The 6,101-nt window shown below is 35.5% G+C and overlaps 1 long non-coding RNA gene across 1 annotated transcript; it reads left to right on the forward strand.

Annotated features, from left to right (window-relative positions):
* Positions 1–2,015: 2,015 nt before the first annotated feature.
* LOC138872095 (uncharacterized) lies at positions 2,016–2,995 on the forward strand. The gene is made up of 2 exons (XR_011400525.1): positions 2,016–2,490; positions 2,649–2,995. It is a non-coding gene; the product is annotated as an uncharacterized lncRNA (long non-coding RNA).
* Positions 2,996–6,101: the final 3,106 nt, after the last annotated feature.

Here is a 6,101-nt window from a genome sequence, read left to right on the forward strand (position 1 = left end):
TCATAGAGACATGATTGTGTGACATTTAACAGGATTCATACATATTGGCATTTTAGAAGCGAGAGTGACAGGGTTGATTAAGCAAAGAATAGGAAACTAGGAGAACCCACAGACATGATCTCCAACATGGTAAATGAAATATAGATTAAACCATTTAGCAGGTAATAGCATGCTAAAGATAAACATAATACAGGGGAGTTAACGGGACATGCCATTTGGGATTAATGAGGTAATCATACTAGACACATACAAGATGAACATGCTAAGTTTTTCCAAAGTGAGCTCAATATAGAGCATGATCCATAGTTAAAAAAGGATTTTGAACCTTGGATTCTAAGTTATGAAGGTCAAAAGGAGTCAGAGTCGGGAAAGGACAATTATACATAACAAACAAACAGTCAAATATCAATAGGGAGCCTAATCATGTTGAGTACAACATAAAGATGCCCAAGTTCAATGGTATTATGACATCAACTCCAGATTAACATGTCAAACAGACATTAGGACAATCCCAGTTGACCATATAGGAAGAATAGGTTGAATATATTGAGATTCCTCCTAGCAGTTTTAAGCAATCAGTGAGTACATGGTGATAGCAATATTTAGAGTTTACAAATAGCAAGAGACCTAGTTGGGATAGTATTAGCATATAGATTCCTCATGAATTGACTCTAAGCAGATAGTAGATTGTACATGAAGGACTCGACAGAAAGTAGTTCATTTAGACAAATTCTAGGCATGACTAGTTCCTCACAAGAATCTACATCATAGAACCAAAACAAGCAACGAGTATAAGTAACCAACTATACATAAACGTAATGATTAGAAACAATTCAGGTTGGACACACATAGTGGGCATGCATTAAGGCTAGCATATTAAGCTAAGCACTTAGACAATATTGTCACATGACTTGCAAAGAAATAACAACTTATACATAAAGGATTTAACATGAAGAGAGAAATTTTGAGCAAAAACATAGTTTCCTAAGGGGTTTTAGTACAAGAAATCAAAACAAGGTTCAACAACCATCAATTAGATTTCAATTACGAATCAGGCAGACATCATGAATCAACTTAGCTATTCACATTTGAGTTAAAATCAGGACTTGCATAGAATTGAAGCTAGTGGAATTACAGAGTAGTATTAAAATAAGCAGAATTGTATATAAAATGGCATAATAGCGAAATTAACTCAGAGAAATCCAAGTAACGCTAATGCACATAACATAAACACAAACAGAGAGAAGTAGAATTACGAGGGTATAGGGCACTAACCAATTGCAAACAAAGCGAATAAAGATGAGAAACTTAAAATCTCAGAAATAGCAGCAATTGTAGGAGAGTAATAAAAACCCCAAATCTTTAGTGCTTCAGAGTTCACAAGAGCCTCGAAATGGACCCCGAGCAGTGTTTGCACTAAAGGAAGGTGAACATAATACAGTGGCTTGGCTTTCAACTAGCCAAGAGCCCAATTTCAGAATAGAATAGAATAAGTGAAAGTGAGAGGATAGTTCTTGTGAGCACCTAATTTTTGCCATACATGAAAATAACTCCTAAAAATAAATCAAAAATGATTCTCAAGGGATTTTAGAAATTTTTTCTTTATTTAGTTGCATTTCATGTATTTTTAATATTTTAAAACCATAGAAAAATTATAAAAATGTCACGTTTTAATTTTATGTCATCTTAGGTCCAATTTGCATATAGGAATTAATTTTATTAAGAAATATCACAAAAAATGGTCATTTTTACATATTTAGCTTTTAATCTTTAGAAAGTAGTGTTTAATTTAGTTGTAAGTTAATTAGTTGTTTTAATAGATAAACAATTTTAATTTTTACAAATTAGATTGATTTAGGATTAATTTAGGATTTTATTAGATTTTAAAATCAAAGAAAAAGAAGAAAAAAAGATTTTGATTTACTCTTCCTACCCCAAAATTAATTAGCCCAAATTCACGACCCAAATCCCTTCAAGCCCAAAACATTGAGCTCATACTCAATTCCCATTTGACCAAACATAATTCTTACCCCGTAAGGAATAGCGCATTTTGGAGTAAAAGTGCTTCTCCTCCATTTCCATCAAAAACCAAGACAGACCTCTACCCAATGAAGTTTCAAAATTGAAACATTCCCAAAAATGAGTTATCTTCCCCAAGTTAAAATCTAGTAAATGAATCTCTATTTTCCAATTCCATTACCCACTGTATTTTCCAAAATTCCTAACATATAAAGAGAACAAGATCCAGCGACCCTAACAAAGCTCATTGTTCATGAAATTCTTCAAGATAAGGGAACAATTAAAAAATTTGAGAAGTGTTTGGACAGAAATCAAAAAAGAAGTTGAAGGTTTTGAGAATTCGAGGTGAAATTCCTGGTTCCGGTTCCACCATTCGATTTTTGTTGTTGTTTGTCGGTGGATTTCTGGGACTGAAGAAGTGTACATTTGCTTATTTTTCCATTGTCAATTAGAAGAATTTCAGTTTAGCAGGTTCATTTCTTTTATCTTACTCTCTATTTCAAATGAATTAAAGTTTGAATGGTTATTTTATTCATGTTCCTCTATGTTAGTCTATGTCTAAAATTAATTTTAACTTAATTTATTATCTGATTCTTTTTGTTTTTGTGCTTGGTGTTCGTTGTTGGCAGTGGCATCTTCAGAGAGATTAGGGAAAACTGTTTCTGTCCGGAATGAGGAAGATGAGAGAAAACCATGTAATAATCCTCTAAGCTAGCTGCCAATTAATAATTAGTTACGAATATTTATCCAACACATGCATCAACATATAAAGAAATTAATTATGTATTCTTGAAATTAGAGAAATAACCAAATAAACATTTTAAATCAATTTTGTAAAGACTATTAAAAGATCATATAATGTCTTGTTTCTGTATTCATGTTAGTATAATCAAAAAACAATATGATATTAGATCAAAGACAATATTTGATAACAAAGTGAAATGGGATTTTTGGTTTGTTTAATCTATTTTATATATGTTCTGCTTTGTTGCTTATATGTTCACTGTTGTTGCTATTTTATGGGGAAAGTCTTTTAAATCTTCGGTGCCTGGTAATTATTAGTTGTTGTCTGGAAAGTAATTGATTTTAGGCCATGGTTTCGATTGGTTTACTGCACCATCGGAAGCACTGTGCCGGTGCTACTTTGAGTCTGTTTCTTGGAGTTGCTTACAACTATGGAACCTTTGCTATATTTCTTACCTATTTGTTATAGATTGTTGTTGATTTCACTTCTGTTAGCTGCATTGCTAGTCACGTGCTGGCTTTGGCTCCTTAAAAGAAATACTTATGTTTGGCCTCATTGCTACAAGAAAAGACACAAGGTATAAGTCAAAAAATCAGAAGTAAGATTTAGATTAATTTCGTTTAAGTAACAAAGTGGGTTTGGGTGCTAAAGTGAGCATGGATAGTATGTTTATTTATTTTCTTCCTTGTATTTAATTTTTTTTAATAATTTTTTTTTACTGCTAGTATTTTTTAGGCACGTATTAATAAATAAATCATCGTGATTACATACACGTACGCGTGACATAGTTACGATACCAAAAAAATATATAAATCGAGGTATGTGTTCGCGCAACTTCAGTCAAACTTTCTTAATAATTAATAAAGCGTGATTAATTGTGGACACGTACGCGTGACATGATTCTTGATGCACCAAACGAAATGGGTACACGTATGCGTGACTCGTTTTAGGATAATTTTTTTAATTAAAAGCGGGTAAAAGATAAATGCATATAGGTCCTAAAAATGAGTAGTTAAACAATTCAAGCCAAGTAATAATCACTAACCGACCGTGCTAGAACCACGGAACCCGGGAATGTCTAGCACCTTCTCCCGGGTTAACAGAATTCTTTATCTAGAATTTCTGATTTGCAGACTTTTAAAATAAAGTCGAAACTTCCTCGATTTGGGATTTAAAATAAACCGGTGACTTGGGACACCAATTAAACTATTCCAAGTGGCGACTCTGATAAATTAAATAATCTCATTTCGATTTATGTCACTTTAATTGAAAAAACTCCTTTATACCCTCGGGGGTAAAAAGGAGGTGTGACAGCTCTGGCGACTCTGCTGGAGAGAAGAACCCAGAAGTTCCGGTTCAGGGTTCAAGAATTCGAGCTTGTTAATGTGATTTTTATTTGGCTCCGCTTTGATATTACTTGAACTGTATTTAGATGTCTTCTTACGCCTCCCTTCTGAGTCTTCTAAAAAAACAGTGCTCACGTTTGCGTGGCCCACTTTTTTGTTAGAGTTATACCAAATAGAACGGGGCTGGGCAAGTAACAAGGCAGGGCAGACTTTAGTCCTATCGATACGTTGCCCCCTCCTCGACTCGAGTTTGTCCGCTCGGGTAAGCCAGGTCAAGAACATAAACCCCATGTTTTAAACCTAGAGTAACGCAATCTCATGCCGGATTCCTAGTAGGAACGATTATTTGCATCGCGTGCATTTGACCTTGGGGACTCAACACAGGGGTTGAGTCTGTCTAGGACAGGTGTACCCGAAAATAAAGACCATCCTGATGCATCCAATGTGCTATGTGAATATTTATTTGTTTCGGCTTCCATGTTGACTGGCTAGGGAAAGGAAATAAAGAGAAAAACCAAGAGTGAGCTAGGATAGAGAATTTACCCGATTTTTTAAAATTCCGGTATTTGAAAAATGCCTCGAAACTCTGCCAAAATGTTTGAAAAAAAGAAGGAAAAAGTGTTTAAAAAAAAAAGAGTGAGTCAAATATCATGTTTTTTCCAATTATTGACCAAACTATGCAGGTCTGATTCTCACCGGATGTGGGATATGTAGGTAACCCACATAAGGTTCGGCCTCATTTTTTTCAAAATAATAAAATTGAATAAAGTGTAGTTTAGGTCTTTGGTCAAAAGAATAAGCCGACCCAGCTTCGGTTGTATTTTAAGTCGTTCTTGCCGGAATAGCCTTAAATTACTATTCAATTTTCGGAAGGCTATTGTCGGAAAGAACGGGCAAGTCTATCTAAAAGGTATCTTTTCCAATAAAATACTTACCCCCAGCCTCAAATTTTGTTTGGAATTGCGAAGGGGCCACATTTGCAAAAACGACCATTTTTGCTAAAATAGAAATAAAAGGGGTCTTTTTCCGTTGATTTTCTTAGAAATTGAAAAACTTGTTTTGCAAAAAGAGTCCACCAGAGTCAAACCTAACTTCAACCCTCCGCAGTTACAAATGGATACTGTCCAGAACCCGTCACAAATGAATAATGTCAAGGACCCCTCACAAATGAATACTGTCTAGGACCCATTATAGAACCAGTCACAATCTGTCATAGAATGGGCTCAGTTGCAGCTTCGCATGTGGTGGAATGATTTAGATAAATATAGCCAGGATTGGGTGCAAAAGTAGTTGGGTTCCCTTATAGACATCATGAGCATCAAACCCCGGGAAGATTTGATCAAAGCCTTGGTAACCTTTTGGGATCCTACCCATAACGTGTTCCGTTTCTCCGATTTCGAGCTCACCCCTACTCTGGAGGAAATGGTCGGATGCATTAACTTTGGCCAAGACTTGAGGAAGCAACAACTCATATTCCCAAGGGCTCCCTCTGTGCACAAATTCTTTGATCTTGTGAATATTAGTAAACAAATGAAGAAGGCCCATGTAAGCAAAGGATGTTGTTCTTTCTACTTCTTATACTTCAGGTTCGGGCATTTAGCTGGTTTTGAAACTCATGAAAAAGGGTTAAACAACAAACAACATAAGAGCACCTGGCAAATTCATCGTCGGTTCGATTTTATCGTGGCATTTTTGGGGATCATGATCTTTCCAAATGCATAAGGGACAAAAGACACTCGCGTGGCCAGAATTGCACAACTCCTTACTACCAAGGAAGATCACACACTTGTTCTGTTAGTGCTAGCAGACATTTATCGAACATTGACATTGTGTAAAACCGGGGCTCAATTCTTCGAGGGTTGCAACATTCTTCTTTAAATATGGTTGATCGAGCATCTCCGCCATCACCCCAAGTTCATGAGTCACGAAGCGGACGGGAACAACTTCATAAAGAGTCATGAGGAGAGGCTAAACAAAACTCCAGAAGGTTT

The sequence above is a fragment of the Nicotiana sylvestris genome, chromosome 6 (genome assembly GCF_000393655.2).
Source record: "Nicotiana sylvestris chromosome 6, ASM39365v2, whole genome shotgun sequence".
In the NCBI taxonomy this organism is placed as follows: Eukaryota; Viridiplantae; Streptophyta; class Magnoliopsida; order Solanales; family Solanaceae; genus Nicotiana; species Nicotiana sylvestris.